Genomic DNA, 19,767 nt, shown 5'->3' on the forward strand with positions numbered 1-19,767 from the left:
ACCTGCCAAGTGGTGTATCCAGAAACAATGGAGGCCCAGCTTATAATTCTTCAACTGTGTGCAATGTTTAGAGAAATCATTGTACCAGGAAATAACTCTGCCTAAATGGGGCAGTCCACACTGGCAGGAATGTAGGCTGATCTGTCGACAACCGCCGAAGAATGACCTCAATGTTAAAAATGCAGATTCCCGGGTCCCACCCCAAATCTCATCGGAAGACCGCATTTTTAACAAGACTCAAAGGTTCGGAATTAGTGCTGCTAATTCTCTTCACCGGGAAGGAAGATTTTGCTGTAAAGGCCTAGCAGCCTCCTGTCAGCCAGTAGACCTAGGCTGAACCTGATGAGAGGAGGAAATTTTTCTACTATTAGGCAAAAACATATATATAAGAAACAGCAGATTAGGAAAACAATTAGGTGCCAAAGTGTGTAGTTCAAACCACGCAATGTGGGAGATCACAGAGAAATCCCTGTGGGAGGGGAGTGTTAGCCACCATAAATACCTGTTGAGGTTTCTTCTCTGCAGGGCATCTTTTTTTGGAGGTACAGACCTGGTTCCCAGGGTCCCTGGAGGTAAGATTGGGGTCTGTTATGTACTTCATATCTACTGTGAAGTCAGGCAGGTGGTCACAAGGAGCACAAATCCTGGAGTCGAACCTGAATTTAAATTTGCATTCTGCCACTGTGGCCAGGGGTGAATTACTTAAGCTCTGTATAAGATGGAGCTGTTGAAATCAGCATCTCCTGGGTTTGGGGGTGGGGCAAGCATGTGTTAAACAGAACAGTGCTTACAAGACAGTAAACTTCAGTATAGATTGTGAAAAGCCAAAGGCCCATTTCTGCCCACAGTTTCTTTGGGCAGAGAAATATTGAAAGAAAGCAATGTTTACTAAATGATAAGCTGAGAGAAGGTAGTTGTCTTGGGCCAGGATAAATTAGGGAGACCCTAGCGAAGAACCAGAAATAGGTTCAGTGTCTTCTAGAAATAATAAGCTCTTGTCTGTGTAGAATAGGAGGGGATAATTAGGTTGGACCCTGAGACACCAAGCTAAATGGTTTGTGAGATGTCCCTGAAACTTGCTGGGGGAATGGTTCCAATGCCCTGTAAAAAGTACACATCATTTTCCTTCCCACTGCTTCAAAGGCAAAGCTGGCATTAATTTGTAGAGTAATGATTTAGGTAGCAAGAATGGATAGGATAGAAAGACGGGCAGCTTAGAAAAAAGGCAAAAACAGCAGTTAGAAAAATGCCTCAGGTAAGCAGGTTCTAATATTGGTGGGGAAGTAGTTATCAATAGAAATTCATATAGAAGGGGCCGCCAATGCAAGAGAGATTGAAACTGCTTGAGGAGGTGAGAAAAAAAGATGTATGAAATGAGAGGTCAGACCTGGTGATTGGAGTATTTGCAAGCAGAAATACTCAACAAGTAGCTTGAAATAGAAGACAGGGAATCAGCTACAGGGAGACAAGGAGAGGAAAGGGCTAAAGACTGAGCTTTGGGGTATAACCTGGAGGTAAAGGGATCTAGTCTAATTGTTCACCGCTATATTTCTAGTGCCTGTCACCATACCTGACATACAACAAGGGCTCAGTAAGTATTTTTGGAATGAATATGAAGGACACAGCCAAAGAAGAAGCAATAAAGGCAGCAGGAGAGAAACCAGAATAGCACCCTTGAAAATGGTCAAGGAGGACAGTTTCAAGGCCAGTGGAGTGACAATAAGGCAGTAATTGCAAGGTTTAAGGTTTATTGGACATCTACTAGGTGCAAAAATACTTTGAACTAAAACTCTTAAAGTTTTGATGCACTTGGGAGATGTGTAATAGCCCATTGTAGTTAGAGCATAGTACTTAGTAAGGGAGAGAAGGGGAGGTGGAGGAAGCCATGGAATCATTTGAGACTACATTATAAACAGCTTTCAATGCCAAAACAAGGGTTTGAGCTTTATCTTGAAAACCAGTCATCTCCAAATATTTTCTTAAAGTGTACCCCTTTTATAAAAAGTCATTCAGATCAGATCAGTCGCTCAGTCGTGTCCGACTCTTTGCGACCCCATGAATCGCAGCACGCCAGGCCTCCCTGTCCATCACCAACTCATCCTTAGGAAACAGAATTTCAGAAGAGAGATGTAGAGAAGCCAGATTGCTGCAGGAAAGGAGGGCCTGGGGGCCAAGGCAGTGAAGACAAGAGTGTAGATGGCTCAAATGCTTGGAACAAAGGAGGAAAAGAAATAGGACAATAACTTGGGGGAAAACTGGGAGAAAGGTCTTCTCTTTTTTTGTTGTTGTTTTTGAAAGAAACCTCAGTAAAGGCAGAGTATTAAGGAGGCAGCAGAAAGCTGAAAATGAAAGCTGCAGGTTTGAGAAGACTAAATAGAGCACTGGGGCAGTGACTGTCAGATGTCCCACAAGTTTGACTATTACAGTTGAATCCACTTTGTCCCCTCTCTACGGGCCCTCGCACTTCAAGAGTCCTCGCCTTTCTCTTTGGGGCAGCTTCAGCCCACCCCGTCCTCTACTGGACTGAGGACTGGAAATGGATGCACACCCTCTGCAGTTGCTGTGTTTCTTCTCACAGCCCCATCATTCCTACCACCAGCTGTTAGGCCCCAGCCACTGCCACAGTCTGGAGGAGGCTAAACAGCTTGACAAGCACCTGTTGTGTCATACCCCCGAAGTTGTCCCCTGTATTTAGAAGGCCAGTCTTCCCCCAAACCCTATGCCCTCCATTGCCCCACTCCGCACACGTATATCACCATCATGTACCCCACCCCTGCCAGCAGAACCACTGGGCAATGCATCACCATTTTAGGGTTCACCCCCTAGAGCAGTTATGTATTCTCTGTCACTTGTTTGCCAAGAGCTTGAGGTTTGTGAGCTGAATCCACCTCACCACCACCACCCTCACCCCACCCCCCAGCTACCCCAAGTAGTGAACCACATATGGTCCAGCATTTCTGGGCTGTCACCTCCTGCCAAAAAGACAGCACCCAGCCAAACATATAAATAGGCAGTCACTGTCAGAGAAGCTGCCCACTGCCGAGTCCTCTGGCCACCTTGCCTGGCCTGGTCACCTGAAGATTCCAATCTGACCACATCACTCCCATGCTTAAAGGCCATCAAGTCCCACCTCCACCCATGGTCTTCAAAAGAAAATCCAAACTCAGTGGAGTTTCCAGACCCTTTGGGATCTGTTCCCACCAGTGCAAAGCCTGCCAGCTTCTTAACAGTTCTCCAAAGTCATTCTGTTTGGACATCCTTGCATTTGGAAAAGCATTTGTTTCTTCATAATCTGTCCCTGGATGTCCTCTTCATTACTTTCCTGGGTTCTGGGGCTCCTGCTCTTTTAGCATGAAAATTCTGCAAGCACTGATTTATACTGATGAGCAAGATACCTGAGTTCTAGTCCTGGCTCTAGGTGATTTTGGACAAATTGCTCACCTTTCTGGGTTTCAATCCTTCACCTGAGATAACTGGATAAGATAATATCCATGGTTGCCTGGGGAAATGATACTGCCTTCGTGGGTACCTACCTCTGCTGCCCTTCCTGCCACAGGACTGACTTTGACACACACACATGCCTTCTGTAAACACTCTTAAGAAAAAGGGAAGTTAACAAAAACCTGGCAGCAACAAGCCCAGCTTGGCATTTTAGATAACTATTCAACCAGGTCTTGATGGAGGAAAAAGCAGAAAGGAAGAAACTACCAGAGACATTTGCTCTGAACATCTGAAGGTGCTGGCACCTTTAGACTTTATGGGGAAGCAGAGAGGGCAGTAGAGGGGACGGCACAGGGGTCCGTGCCAGGGAAGGTTACACACAGGCAGGCAGGGTAAGCTGTCCCACCAGCAGACCCAGGCCCCCACGCTTTCCTTCCCCCACTCTCAGGCCCTAGCATTGAAGGCTCTATGAAGTGGCTATGGCTCCCCTGAGTGTCCCCTGGACACTAAAGTAAGGAGAAGATAACTCTAGCTGCCCCCTGCTCCTCCCAGCAGCCTCTTAAGACTCCAGACATCTGCCTCGAGGCTGAGCACATCTTGGTGGGGAACTGAGTCAGCTCTTCTTCAGTGAAAGCAAACACATTCCCCAGTTAGTCACTCAGGTGGTGGAAGACCCCAAATCACTTATTCCCTGAGCTATGCAGCCGCAGCAAGGAGATAGACGCACTTCCTTAAACCTGCCTTCATGGAGATGAAAACCCATGCTGTCATTCATTAGTTTACCTCTATTTCAGAAAGCATTTCCAGGACTTGTTCAATGGGTCCTTAAGAGAACCTTCTCCCACTGGCTCCTGACAGGATGTCAGTGAGGTCAGATGTGGTCATTCTCCAGCCTACAACCTGAGCCATGCCAGCAACATCTCCAGGACTGGCTAACATTTATCAAAAGCTTGGTTTGTGCAAAGCACTGCTCCAAGCACTTTAAATGAATTAACTCCTTGAATCCACAAGGCCCTGTGAGGTACATATTCTGATGCCACTTTACAGGTGAGGAAACTGAGGCACGCAGCAATGAGATGACTTGTCCAAGGCTACAGAGCCAATGGGAGGCAGAGCCAGTATTTGAGCACAATGTGGCTCTCAAGCTGCTTTCTAACCACCATTTTGGTTTTGTTTTTTTGGGTTTTTTTTTTAATGTTTATTTACTTATTTCTGGCCATACTGGGTGTTGACTGCTGCTCCGGCTTTCTCTAGTTGTGATGTATGGGTTTCTCGTTGTGGTGGCTTCTCTTGTTGCAGAGCATGGGCTTTAGGGCGTTAGGGCTTCAGTAGTTGGGCTCCCAGGCTCTAGAGCACAGGCTCAGTAGTTGTGGCACACGGATTTAGTTCCCCTTGGCGTGTGGGATCTTCCCGGATCAGAGATCAAACACATGTCTCCTGCATTGGCAGGTGGATTCTTTACCTCTAAGCCACCAGGGAAGCCCCTAACCACCATTTTGGGTTGTCCCACTAGGCCAGAAAAATTGCCCCAAGAGAGTCTAAATGGTCAGAGAGTCTGAACATTGTTTTATTTTGTCTTTTTTTTTTTTAAATTATGAAAGTATGATAACAGATTTTGCCCCAGGAGAGTCTAAATGGTCAGAGAGTCTGCATATTGTTTTATTTTGTCTTTTAAAAAAATTTTTTTAATTATGAAGATATGATAACAGATTTACAGGAGGCTTGGAAAATACAGAACAAGTTTCCATATAGTTCCACTATATATTACAATTATTTTTAAGTAGATAAATAAAATTTTTAGTTGGGGTTTTAATATCAAACTCTCAAAACTTAATAGAATGAATACCCAGAGAAGTAGAAGGATATAGTAGACCTGAAAAGCTCTGTGAACCAATTCAACATAATTAAGATTTATAAAATTTCACACAATGGTAGGATACAAATTCTATTCAAGTTGCCATAGACTGTAAACTAGGAGACACTGGAACATATCCAGGGACATAAAACAAGGTACAAAACTTTCACAGTATAAAGGTGTTGAAATCATACAAAATCTGTTCTCTTATCACTGTGGAATTATGTTAGGTATCAATATCAAAAGATATTTGAAAATAACCCACATATTTCCAAGTGCAATGTGACATTTACCAAGAGAGATCTTTGACTTAGTCATCAAAAGCCTCAATAAAGCTAGACTAAAAAAAACACAGAGGGTGATTGCAGAGAATAAAGCATTTAAATGAGAAATTAGTATCAAATTAATATTCAAGATACTTTAAACAAAATCCCATGTATTTTGTCTTTAATAACTTATTGCCCAATTTTTCAATTAACACAGCAATACATATTTTATAGAACATACATAAATATGTAATACATATGAAAACCCATATTACTACATTATTATGACTAGAGGTTAACATTCTCTAGTCTTTTATATACTGCTCTTTTAAAGTAATATATATATTAGCCTTTTAAAAATGGATCATACTCTACACACTAATTTGTATGCTATTTTCCTTTTTATTAAATTGAGATATCCTTCATATACCATAAAATTCACCATTTTAAAGTATACAATTTTGTAGGTTTTAGTATGTTCACAGCATTGTATAATCATCACCACTATCTTATGCCAAACGTTTCACCACCTTAAAAAGAAAACCATACCAGTCACTCACCATTCCTCACACACCCCATCTACCCTAGTGCCTGGCAACTAGAACTTCTTCCTGACTCTACTTCCAATAATCTACTTCCTGACTCTATGGATTAGCTTAGTCCGGATATTTCATATAGATAGAGTTATCTAATATATGACCTTTTGTGTCTAGTTTCTTTCACTTAGCATAATGTTTTCAAGGCTTCCTCCATGCTTCCTCCATAGCACATATCAGTACTTTGTTCCCTTGTATGGCTGAGTATATTCCATTGTATGGCTGTAGCACAGGTTGTTTATCCATTTATCAGTCAATAGACATTTGAGCTGTTTCCTCTCTTCGGTTATTATAAATAATGCTGTAAGGAACATTGCTTTCTAAGTTTTTGTGTGGACGTATGTTTTCATTTCTCTTGAGTATATACCTAGGTGTAGAATTGCTGAGTCATGTGGTAAATCTGTTTAACTTTTTGAGGAACTGCCAAATAGTTTAACATGGTGGCTGTACCATTTTACATTCCCACCCGCAGTGAATAAGTGTTCCAATTTTTCTACCATCTTGCTAATGCCTGATAGTTTTTCTGTTTTTTTTTTTTTGGAGTCATCCTAGTGGGTGTGAAATAGTACCTCATTGTGGTTTTGGTTGGCATTTCCCTAATGATTTGCATTTCCTTCGTTGAGCATTTTTTCTTGTGCTTATCAGTCATTTGAATATCTTCTTTGGAGAAATGTTTATTCAAATACTTTGCCCATCTAAAAAATTAGGTTATCTTGCTGTTGAGTTGTAAGAATTCTTTATATATTCTATATAATAGAATCTTATCTGAGAGATGACTGCAAATATTTTCTCCCATTCTGTGGGTTGTCTCTTAACTTTCTTGATAGTGTCCTTTGAAGTGTAAAAGTTTTTAATTTTGTTTAATTTTTTTTTTTGGCTACACCATGCACAGCTTGCAGGATCTTAGTTCCCTGACCAGGGATTGGACCCAGGCCCCGGCAGTGAAAGATCCAAGTCCTAGCCACTGGGCCACTAAGGAATTCCAAAAAAGTTTTAAATTTAGATGAAATCCAGTTTATTTTTTTCTTTGTTGTGCCTTTGGATGTCATAGCTAAGAAACCATTGCTTAATATACAGTCATAAAGATTTATACTAACTAAGTACGGTTGGGCCTGGTTAGAACTTGGATGGGAGATTTATACTAATGTTTTCTTCTGAGAGTTTTATAGTTCTACCTCTTACACTATAAAACTCTTAAAAGAAAACATTAGTATAAATCTTCATGACCTTAGATTTAAGCCTTTGATCCACTCACTTTGAGCTAATTCTTGTATATGGTCTGAGTACAGATCCAAATTCCTTCTTTTGTATGTGGATATCCAATTGTCTCAGCACTAATGGTTGAAAAAGATTTTTTTAATTATATCCTATTTTTTAACAATCAACTATGACCATTTTCACTGCAATAAATCAATAAATACTATTTTATAGTAGTATTTTTATTAGCCATATGTGCTTCATCACATTGATGTAATTTATTTAACTCATCTCCTATTTACAGAATTTAAATTGTTTCTACATTTTACTGTCTTAAACAATACAATGGTGAATATACTTAGAAAAATATCTTGAGATTCATCTCTATTTTCTTATGAAAAATTATCAAAACAGGAAAGTCTGGATTAAAGGGTAGCTTTATTTTCGAGGCTTTAGATGCACACCATCACCTTGCTCTAGAACAGTTCTCAAACTTTTTTGTCTTGGGATCCGTTTACATTCAAAACCCACTGTGGTTCCTAACAGGCTTTTGTTTGTGTGGATTATTTTTATTCATATTAACCATCTGAGAAATTATGTGCTGTGCTGTGCTGAGTCGCTTCAGTCATGTCCAATTCTCTGCGACCCTATGGACTATAGCCCCCCAGGCTACTCTGTCCATGTGATTCTCCAGGCAAAAATACTGGAGTGGATTGCCACGCCCTTCTCGGGGGATCTTGAAATTATAGCATTAAAAAAAATTAAATGTTTTTATATTCATTTCAAAATAAATATAATGAACCCATTAAGTGTTAACGTAGGTTATATATAATTTTATTAAAAACAGTATTTTCCACAACAAAAAATGTTTAGTGAGAAAAGTGGCAGTTTGACACTTGTGCAGAGCCTTTTAATATCTGGCTTAATAGAATATTCTGAGGTGTCATATCTCCTTCTGCATCAGTCTGCTGAGATACTGAACATCAACTAGCCTCTGAAAAACTGCTCTCCACACTAATGGGAGAGAACAAAATGGCAAATGACATCTCAGTGTTATCAAAAAAATAGTTTTAAAAGACTGCCCGGCAGAGCTGAGAAATTGTTTAAAAAAAACATTTTTTTAAATAGCTTTGACCTCTCAGACCCCTAAAGAGTCTCAAGGAGCCCTATGGGTCCCTGACCACTCTTGTAGAAATACTGCTCTGTGGAAAAATTTTTCCAAATTACACTCTTACAACTGTCTTCTTTTCTCTGCACTTCCACCAACACTGGGAATTACCTTTCTTTAAATTTTATTTTATATTGGAATATAGTTGATTAACAATGTGTTAGTTTCAGGTATACAACATAGTAATTCAGTTATGCATATGCATTTATCTTTTCTTTTTTGAATTATTTTCCCATTGAGATTATTACAAAAGATTGAGGAGAGTTCCCTGTGCTGTACAGTAGGTCCTTGTTGGTTATCGATTTTATATCTTTTTTTCACATTTACTAATTTGTTAAGCAATAAGTTGGCTCTCTTTATGATTTGAATTTGCATTCTGTAATTTCTAATAATGTTGAAACTTTTTTCATGGTTTTTATAATTTATGTTTTTCTTTTATAGGTTGCCTCTTCATATCCTTTGTACATTTTCTTCCTGAGATGAATATCTTCTATCTTAATAATTCTTTTTTTTTTAATCTTAATAATTCTAAGAGCATTCTATATATTTAGGAGTTACCCTAAATATATAAGCTGTAATTTCTAAGGCAGTTAATATGAATAAAAATAACCCACACAAGAAAAGCGTGTTAGGAACCGCAGTAGTTTTTGAGTGTAAAGGGATCCCAAGACCAAAAAATTTGAGAACTGTTCTAGAGCAAGGTGATGGTGTACATCTATTATAGCCTAAATATATGTGCATCTGAATTCCAGGGATTGTGAATGTTGAAGTTTTTTGATGTGCATGAGTTTTTTTTTCCATTTTTTTTTTTTTGAAGGATATTTGTACATGAATTTTGTGTTGTTTTATATAGGCAAACCTATCAGCAGTTTTAATGGTTTAATCCTTTCCTTTTGCCCTGTGCTGTGCTGTGCTTAATTGCTCAATCGTGTACGACTCTGTGACCCCATGGACTATAGCCTGCCAGGCTCCTCTGTCCTTGGGGATTCTTCAGGCAAGAATACTGGAGCAGGTTGCCATGCCCTCCTCCAGGGGATTTTCCCGACCCAGGGATTGAACCTAGGTCTCCCACATTGCAGGTGGATTTTTTACCGTCTGAGTCACCAGGGAAGCCCTCCTTTTGCCCTACCTATAGTCAAAGAAATTCTCCTCTAATTTAATTTCCCACCACCACCAGGTGAATGGGCCTGTTTGGCCTAGGAAGGCATTGAGAAGTACAGGATTAACACTTTTATAGTATTAATAATATCTTCTTATTTTCCTTCTATTGATTCTGTATTACACAGTGAAAGTGAAAGAAGATCTTTAATGTAATCATCCCAGGACTTCACCCAACCAAATGTCCTTGGGGGAAAGTTCCTGCCTCCTCAGAACAAGGTGACAAAAGTAGGATTTATTCTTTGTGTATCTGATGAGGTGGATCTTACCTGCTCAGAAGGCTGGAGACTGCTGAGTCTCCTGTTCCTCACTGGGGAGGAGATAGCCCATCTGGGTGGGCCTCCTGGCCTCATGCCAACACTTTGGTGCCCAGCAGGTGGCTGTCTCAACGTACCTGAGATGGGGCCAATTTTTACCCAAAAATTTAGCAAAGGATTTGGGTCTCCAAGAAGTCAAAGCTTTATTCAGGGACAGTAGCCTAAGCACTCATGACCCATTTCTTAGGAAGAGACATTTTAAAATAAGAAAAGGAAACTAGAACTTAGCAGACTGACAGGATATTCTAGCTAACCACAAATTTACAGAATTATAGCTTAGCTACAGAGATCTTCTCCTTTTGCAACTTTTTGCAAATCTCTCCAGTAAATGCTACCTTCTAGAACCTGACTGCTCTCTGAAAAAGGTAATCAGAAACCATTACAGAGTGGATTTTTGCAGCCAAAATGGCTAAACTGCATTAAGCAGGGATTTTCCCAATATTGTTTCCCATATTCTCAAGCAGACTAGAGATTTTCTTTGCCAATCTGGCAGGTGAAAACAAATGTCATTGCATTGTGTGAATTTTCATTCCTTAGATTATTGGTGATTAAAAAAAAAAGAAAAAAAATATGTTTCTCAGCTGTTTGCATTTCCCTTTTGGTGAATTACCTATTAACATCTTTTTTATTTTTTTATATTGGAGTGGTCATATTTTTCATATTGATTGAGGAACTCATTATATAATAAAATAGTAATCCATCATATACTGCATTTTTTTCCCCTCAATTTGTCAGTTTCCTGTTAACTTCTGCTCTGCACAAGTTTCTAATGACTAAGAAGCTAAATCTATCAATCTTTAACTTCACGGTTTCTGCCTTTAGTGTCACGCTTGGGAAATCCTTGCCGAACCACAATTATTAGAAAAAAAAATCCTGTTTTTTCTTCTAGTGTTTTATATTTTCATCTTTTACATTTAAATCTAATCTACCTGAAATTGATTTTGGTATATATGGAAGAGAAAGCTAATACTTTTTTCCCCAAATTGCTGGCTAGTTATCCCATTGATATTTCTTGAATAATCCAGGAATGACAAATATGTGCCTTAGTGTAGTTTTCTGTTCCTGGGCCCCTGGAAGACATTTCTAATCAAATGCAGAGCTCCTGGCTAAGCCTAGACTAGGCCTCACAGCCCTGCTAGCACTTCAGGGCAGCCACCTCCTACTCCTACCTGTGAGACTTGGTATCAAGATGAAACTCTTTGTCATTCACATGACTGAACTGACTTAGCAGCAGCAGCAGCAGCAGACTAATCCTTAGGGCTTCCCTGGTAGCTCAGCTGGGAAAGAATCCACCTGCAATTGCAGGACTCCTCAATTCAGCTCCTGGGTCAGGGAAGATCCCCTGGAGAAGGGATAGTCGACCTATATTCTTGGATTTCCCTGGTGACTAAGATGGTGAAAAATCCACCTCCAGTGTGGGAGACCTGGGTTTGATCCCTGGGTTGGGAAGATCACCTGGAGGGGGCCATGGCAACCCACTCCAGTATTCTTGCCTGGAGAATCCCCATGGACAGAAGAGCTTGGCGGGCTACAGTCCATGGGGTCGCAAAGAGTCGGACAGGACTGAGCGACTCAGCAAAGCACAACACAGACTAATCCTTCTTCTTCTTCCCTATTGATATGAGAAGACCTTTATTAGAAATTACATTATTTTTTATTCTAGACTTTCCTTTCTGTCTTATCAATATGCCTGTCTTTTCCTGTGCCATCTCCACCTGTTGGTTATTACTTCCATGTACTAGAAGGTAATGACTGGTAGCATAAGGTTTACACACTTTGCAACACATTCTTGAATATTTTCTCTCATTTAAACTTCTAAGTTTATTGAATCAAAGTGCCTCCAGAATAAGTTAACAAAACTTAAAATTCATTTTCATTTAAATTTTATTTAACTCATTAATTTTAATGAAAATTTTAAATTCATTCCCAAATTAGGTACACAGTATTTCTTTCCATTTTTAAAGATTCCCTTTATGTTTTTGAGGAGTCCCTGGTGGCTCAGACAGTAAAGAATCCACCTGCAAAGCAGGAGACCTAAGTTTGATTCCTGGGTTAATAAGATCTCCTGGAGAAAAGAATAGCAACCCACTCCAGTATTCTTGCCTGGAGAATTCCATTAACAGAGGAGCCTGGCGGGCTACAGTTCATGGGGTCGCAAAGAGTTGGACACAACTGAGTGACTAACACATTTCTGAATAGTTTTATTTTAAGTCCTACACATTACTGGTTAACTTTGTTCCTAGATATTTATTTGTGGTGAGACCTTTTTTACTAATATAACATCTAACTTCTTATTACCAGAGTGTAGGGTTCATGAGAGCAGAGACTATATACGTTTTATTCATAACTGTAGCTCCCCTGTAGGCTCTATATAAATTTTTAAATGAGTGAAGGATAATAGCATAAAGCAGTCCTATGGTCTTAGTGTGTTGTTAATTTGTAACAGACAACTTTACTAATTTGATTAGCTTTGTTTTTCATGTGATTCTCTGGAATTTTCCACATTTAAAAATATGGCAATTATCTTCTTGCCAATATGTATTGTTCTTATTGATTTTTCTTATAAGACATTGAATTGAATAGATTTTTCTATTCAGGTTTCTATTGTCCTTTGAGAACAATCCTAAGTTATAGGGATTTTGCATTCCTTTTATGGTAATACTTCTAGTGTTTCACTGTTAAGTATGATGACTAGAGTAAAAGCAAATTTGATGGAAAAAATATAATGGTTCTATTCTGGACATGTTCAGAGGGATATTAGTGTGGAGATGTCCAGGAGACAGCTGGACACGTAAGAAATCTGGGCTGGAGACAAAGATTTGGGAGTTCACAGCATGTAGGTAGGAGTTGAAGCCTTGGGATAGATAAATTCACAAAGAGAGAAGGCCAAGGATAGAACTAGAGAACATCAGTCTCAAGGCTGAGTAAAGCCAAGAGGACACCATCAAAGAGATGAGAGGAAATCAGTAAAGAAGGAGTCACAGAAGACCAAAGGAATTTCTAGGGAGAGGAGGTGATCAACACAGCCCAACGGTGAGAAGAGTATGATGGAAAATAGGCCAAGGATTTAGTGTCTAGGAGGTCACCCATGACCTTAGCGAGTGTCAGGAGTGTTCATATTGTGATGGAGCTGAGCTCACCTGTGGCAGGTTGGGGAGAGGTGAGAAAGTACAGACCACCATAAGGACTCCTTCAAGAAGCTTCACAGGGAAGAGAAACCAAGAGATACAAGACTAAATTGAAAGGGAACAGAACTGAGAAAGAGATTCCGATTTTTCAGGTGGCAGTGACACGAGAATGTTTGTAAGTTGAAAGTGAAAAGACTATGAAACAGACTAAAAGTTTGAGAAAGAAATACAGGGAAAATATAGGTAAACAAAGCACAGAGGGCATGGAAAGGATGGGCTCCTGGGGGCCCCGTTGGCCTCAGTCTCCACTTTCTCTGAAGGGCAAAGAAGGATGCAAGATGGGTGAGGACTGGGCGTCTCAGGAGAAAGTAACTACCCACCTCTGTCCTTTCTGACCCTGACTGGCAGAGGAAGGAGGATGGGAGTCTGGACGGCAGTGAGGGTGCAGAATTACAGGCTGGGCCTGCTGAATAGGGAGGCCTGAAGGGCTACCGGGCAGACTTAGGCTTCCAGCTGAAACTGGAAATCATAAACCCACCTGGTCAGAGTAAAGGCCTAAAGAGATTCCAGTTTAATTGGTCTGGTTTTTAACTTGGGTATCAGGAATTTTAAAAGCTGCCCCTTGTTAAACCACAAGGTCCTACTATATAGCATAAGGAAGGAACTATGCTCAATATCTTGAGACAAACCATAATGGGAAACAATATAAAAAAGACAGTATCTGTATGTATAACTGAGTCACTTTGCTGGATAGCAGAAAGTAACGCAACATTGCAAATCAACTGTACATCAATAAACTAAAAATTAAAATAAATGAATGAATAAATATGTATAAATGAAAGAAAAAGAAAAAGCTGCCCCAGTGATTCTAATATGCAACCATGGTTGGGTATTGCTGGGGTCAAAAAGTACCTTTATGGGAATTCCCTGGCAGTCCAGTGGTTAAGACTCCATGCTTAACCAATGCAGGGGGCCCAGGTTTGATCCCTGGTCAGGGAAATGAGATCCTGTAAGCCACACTGCAAAGACAAAAAATAAAGTACATTTTGCATACGGAGACCCCAAACCTAGTTGGGAGGATAAAGAGAGGCTTGGCAGTTCTGACTGAAGCCTCAGTGTCCTGTGGGGGTGTGGACATACCCCCAAGTCACAAGAGGACAGATTCCTGCCTTGTTCTGCCCTTTGGTCAGGATCTGAATTCCTTTCCTGCCTTAAGTTAAAACACAGAAAGTTTCCCTGACAGAGAGACCCAGGAGCCCCTGGAATGGCAGTAGAATGCCAGGCTGAGGAATATGACAGTAGTTAGGGCAAACAATATGCTTTTCCGCTTAAGAACCAAGCCCTCGGCCTGGCTCACTCAGAGTATGTGTGTGTTTCAGGCTGCCTATTCAACTGAAAAACAAAAGCGGCTCTGAGACCAGAGTGGAGGTTTGAACAAGTGACCAGGATGACTCATGCTGCTTGGCTGCAGAGGTCAGGAGGCTGCCACCCCTAGTGGGCGGGGTGTGGGCGGGGCCTGGGCAGGAAGCGCTGCAGGTACAGTGGCTCCTGTGAACTTCCCACTTGGGCAGGCTGCCTTTTGGGTCAAGCAAATATTTTTACAAAAATTAAGACAAAAAATGTAACTTTCCAAAAAAAAAAAAAAATGTAACTTTCCGCTTACGGCTGCAAATTTCTGGTGGAAGCACACTAGCTGAAGCAAGGATGAGGCCAATGTCTCTTACAAAGCCCTGGGGATGTTCACATAAAGATCAGGTTATCAACATTAGGTCAGAAACTGACCTTTTTCAACACAGGCTCCAGTGGGAACAAGAGAAGGGCTGCCTAGCATGGATGCCCCTGTGAGGGGTCAGGAGGTAGGAACAGCCCAGAGGAGCACATTTAATGGACACTTTCAATATGCAGGTTTTGAGACATGAAGGAAACATTGAACCTATGCTGCCCATCGCATATGTTGCCATATGTGGCTGGTGAGCATGTGAAATGTGGCTGGTTTGAATTAGATGTCAAATGGACACCAGATTTCAAAGATGTAGTATAGAGGGAGAAAAATGTGTAAAATAGCTCATTAATCATTTATTGATACTTTTTTATACTGACTACACAGTTGAAATAATCATATTTGAACATAGTAACCTGTGTTATTAAAATTAATTTCACCTGTTTCATTTTACTTTTTAAAATGTAGCTATTAGCAAAGTTGAAATCACATTTGTGGCTTCCCTGATATTTCTGTTGGACAGTGCTGGCATATGCCCTTCACCCAATGAAGTTTTATTGGACACCTACTTTGCCCAAGGAAGCATGAAGGTACAAAGCCATATAATATTAATAATGGCTCCAGTTTTTACAAGGCTGACTACTTGCCAGGCACTTTGCACTGATTTAGTAACTTGCCCTAGTTAAGAAAACGCACTGACTTCCAGAACCCACATTATTAACCAATTGGCCAAACTACCTTCCTGATGGTAAAGACCTTGGGGTCCAGCTGGGGTACATCACAGATGCCTGCCCTGACATCATAAAGAGACTTTCACACAGCCGAGAATATCCAAGTTAAAAACTTACCCTCAGGATCATGTACATTTTAGATGTTTTTTTTTTTAGCATAATTGAAACACACAGCCATCTAGCTGCATTCTCTTTCCCTTTTTTTTTTTTAACAAAGATTGCCAAACGTTTTTGACATGCTGGTCAGAGGAAGAGGTTCAGGATGTGACTGAGGAAAGAACAGTTGTTCTCCACTTGGCTGCCCAGTGCAATAAGCTGGGGAGCTTGGGGCAGTGCTGACACCTGGGCCCCATCCTTAGAGATTCTGATGTAATTAGCCTGGTTTCGGGTCTGGGTTTGGGGTTTTTTTTAAGCTGCTCAGGCGGAGCGGGGGTAGGTTCTAATGTGTAATCGTGGATGAGAATCACTGGAGTAAAAAGTTAACTGGTCCATATGGAGGTTGGATCTCCCGACCCCAGGCTCTCTCATTTGTTTGCTTCTGGTTCATTCTGCCCACCGGACCAGCTGAAGGTGTGCCCATGTCCTGAACTCATGACAGTGGGCTGCTGGGGTGACCGGAGCTCAGTACAAGAAAGGGGACAAAGCCCTAGAGCTTTGTAAAGCCTGAGCATTTTGACTTGGACTTTTTCTGAACTTGTGCATTTTTTAAATACAGCTACCCTTGGGCAACTCTATTCCACTGTATTTACTGCTCAAGTTTTATGTATTTATAAATCTATACCCACATACACATATGCTAGTGGATGAAATCAGCAGGAAGTTGTGGAAAGTACACTGGACAGAAAGCCAAGAGTACTTGCAAAGAGTAGTAAATAAGCTTCAGAGATTTACTGCACAGTGTAGTAAACAGTAGACAACAGTATTGTTTTATAATCCTCATATCTAATGAGATATCATAACTTAATGTCCAACCACTAAAAATAAAGGATAATTATGTATCATTACAGAGATGCTAATTATTACTGCAATGGCAATCATTACAATATATAAAGGTACCAAATTAACATGTTGAACACCTTAAATTTACACAGTCACACAGTGTTATATGTCACATATATTTCAATTGGAAAAAAATTTTTAAAAAGCCAAGAGCACTCCTTTCCAATTCAGTCTGCCACTTCAGAGATCTTAATTTCCCCATCTGTAAAATGGGTACGAGTTGGCTTAGGCAGGCCTAAGACCTCTTCTTTTTCCAGTAGTCATGTATGGATGTGAGAGTTGGACTGTAAAGAAAGCTGAGCGCCGAAGAATTGATGCTTTCGAATTGTGGTGTTGGAGAAGACTCTCGAGAGTCCCTTGTACTGCAAGGAGATCCAACCAGTCTATCCTAAAGGAAATCAGTCCTGAATGTTCATTGGAAGGACTGATGTTGAAGCTGAAATTTTGGTACTTTGACCACCTGATGCGAAGAGCTGACTCATCGGAAAAGACCCTGATGCTGGAAAAGATGGAAGGCAAGAGGAGAAGGAGATGACAGAGGACAAGATGGTTAGATGGCATCACCGACTCAATGGACATGAGTTTGGGTAAACTCTGGGAGTTGGTGATGGACAGGGAGGCCTGGCGTGCTGCAGTCTAGTTCAGTTCAGTTCAGCTGCTCAGTCAGGTCCGACTCTTTTCGATCCCATGAACTGCAGCACGCCAGGCCTCCCTGTCCATCATCAACTCCCGGAGTTTACCCAAACTCATGTCCATTGAGTTGGTGATGCCATCTAACCATCTCATCCTCTGTTGTCCCCTTCTCCTCCTGTCTTCAATCGTTCCCAACATCAAGGTCTTTTCAAATGAGTCAGCTCTTCGCATCAGGTGGCCAAAATATTGGAGTTTGCTGCAGTCCATGGGGTTGCAAGGAGTTGGACACGACTGAGCAACTGAACTGAACTGAACTGAAGACCTCTTCCAGTGTTGAAATTCCAGAATTCTATTTATTTGGCTGTGCCATGTGGCATGGGAACTCTTAACTGTGGCAAGTGGGATCTAGTTCCCTGACCAGGGATGGAACCCCAGGTCCCCGAATTGGGAGCTCAGAGTCTTAGCCACTGGACTACTAGGGAAGTCCCCATTCCAGAATTCTAGATTGAGGGCAGACTCTGCCTTAAACTTTGTGTCTGATTCCCCAGGGCAAGTCCCCTCTCTACAGCAGATCCTGTGCTGTTGGCCATGATGGAGATATCACCTATGAAACAAAAATTTCCCTCTGTATCCTATCATGCTTATCCCACCCTTCCCACCCCCACCCTCCTCATGTAAATTAGCCTGGGGACTCAGATCGAGAAACTTTGATCTCTTTATCTGGAGGCATAAAGATAGCATTGCAAAGCCTGTGGCTAGTGTGGAGGTGGCATGGTTCTGCATGCTTCACATTTTTCTGGCAAGTTTTATTCCTACCATATTCTCAGAGCAGGGACTTTCCTCCAACAAGACCCTGGGGAAACTGGTGATGGAATGTAGGGAAGAACAAGGACAGGGTGGGGGAGTCTTTTTGGAAAGGAAACATCAGCAAATTCTGATATGCAAAGATTTGAAAAACCGTTCACTTCAAGGTCACTCAGAAAGAACAAGGGACTGAGCTGTGGACTTGGTTCTCTCACTGTATCATTTGAAAAACGATGTTTCATGTTTCCAAGCATTAGGTGCCAAAAGGCCTCTCTCCAAACCCCCGAGTCCCATTCTGGGGCCCTCCAGCCCACCATCTGTCTGCACGCTGCCAGTGCGTGCTCTGAAATGAACATCTGACCATGTTCCTCCCTAGCTTAGAATCAGTCCCCAGCTTGACTCCTACCAGACCACCTCCATGACCAATAGAAAAAAAATCAGTAAAATCTAAGTTCTTCTCCACGTCCTTTGAAGCCCTTCACAATCTGGTCCCAGACTACAATTGTTATTCCATCTCGTGTAGATCTGTGCCTTTCTCCTACTCTCCAGCCCACCGAACCTTTTGACCTCCTACTGTCCCGTGTGCCATATTCCCCTCTGGGCAGCATGAGCTCCAGCAGGACGGACAGTGGCTGGACCACCCCAGCTGTGTCCACCCTCCAGCACCCATCCCGGTTCTTGGGACACAGGCTCAGTTAAGGTCTGCTGCCTAAATAACCAGCTAACTGAGCTATCATGTAGATTAAGGCCCCTGGACAAGACAATTCCTAAATTCTCTTCTGGCACTAGCTTCTGAGAACTGTTCCCCTGGGCTGAGCTCAAACCTGCTTAGAATTTGACCCAGTTCATACTAACAGTCACTGCAGTTTCCAATCCAGAAAAAATAGAGACAAGTGGTCTGACAAAGGGTTTGAAAGGTTTTTGTTTATTTTTAGTAAAGCATAAAAATGTTTAGTAAATCCTCTGGTTGCATAACAACGTGAATGTACTTAATGCCACTGAACTGTACGCTTAAAAATGGTTAAGACAGTAATTTTATGTTACATGTCTTTCACCACCATTTTTTCAAAAGGACCATTCTGAATGTTCAGTTGCTACCATAATGCCTCCTAAAGAAAATGGAGAAAGAGAAGATTCCTGGTCTAACAAAATGTTCAAGTATGATGATACTCAGAGTACCTTAATACCACTAATTTCCAGAAGTTTCAGCTGTCATGCAGCCCATATCTAAGAAATAAGCAAAAATAGCCTCTTAAGTGACCACAATAAATGTCACTAGACTAATTAAAGAGCTGATTTTATGAGGTCGGCAATCTCTACTTCATGGTCAAGGAAATTGAGGCTTAGAAAGGGTAGCTTGTCTAAATTTATACAGCTGGCCAGTTAAAGAACTAAGATTCAATACTACTTCAGGTGTGGAAAGATTTTTAAAAGAAAAAAAAATTCAAGTTCATGCTGTTTCCATTTCACCATGGTTTGACTTCCTGGATGCTGTAATATTTATAATGTCTTCCTTATATCACTTGGTTTGGTTTTTATTTCATTTTGTGCCATTTTTATTGAGGTAGAGTTGATTTACCATATTATATTCTTTTCAGGTGTACAACTTAGTGATTCAAAATGTTTATAGATTACACTCCATTTAAAGTTATTGTAAAATACTGGCTACATTCCCTATACAATATATCCTTGTTGCTTATTTATTTTATACATAGTAGTTTGTATGGTTTTTGTTTTGTTTCCCCAAAACAACT

This window comes from Bos indicus, chromosome 11 (assembly GCF_029378745.1).
Source record: "Bos indicus isolate NIAB-ARS_2022 breed Sahiwal x Tharparkar chromosome 11, NIAB-ARS_B.indTharparkar_mat_pri_1.0, whole genome shotgun sequence".
Classification (NCBI taxonomy): Eukaryota; Metazoa; Chordata; class Mammalia; order Artiodactyla; family Bovidae; genus Bos; species Bos indicus.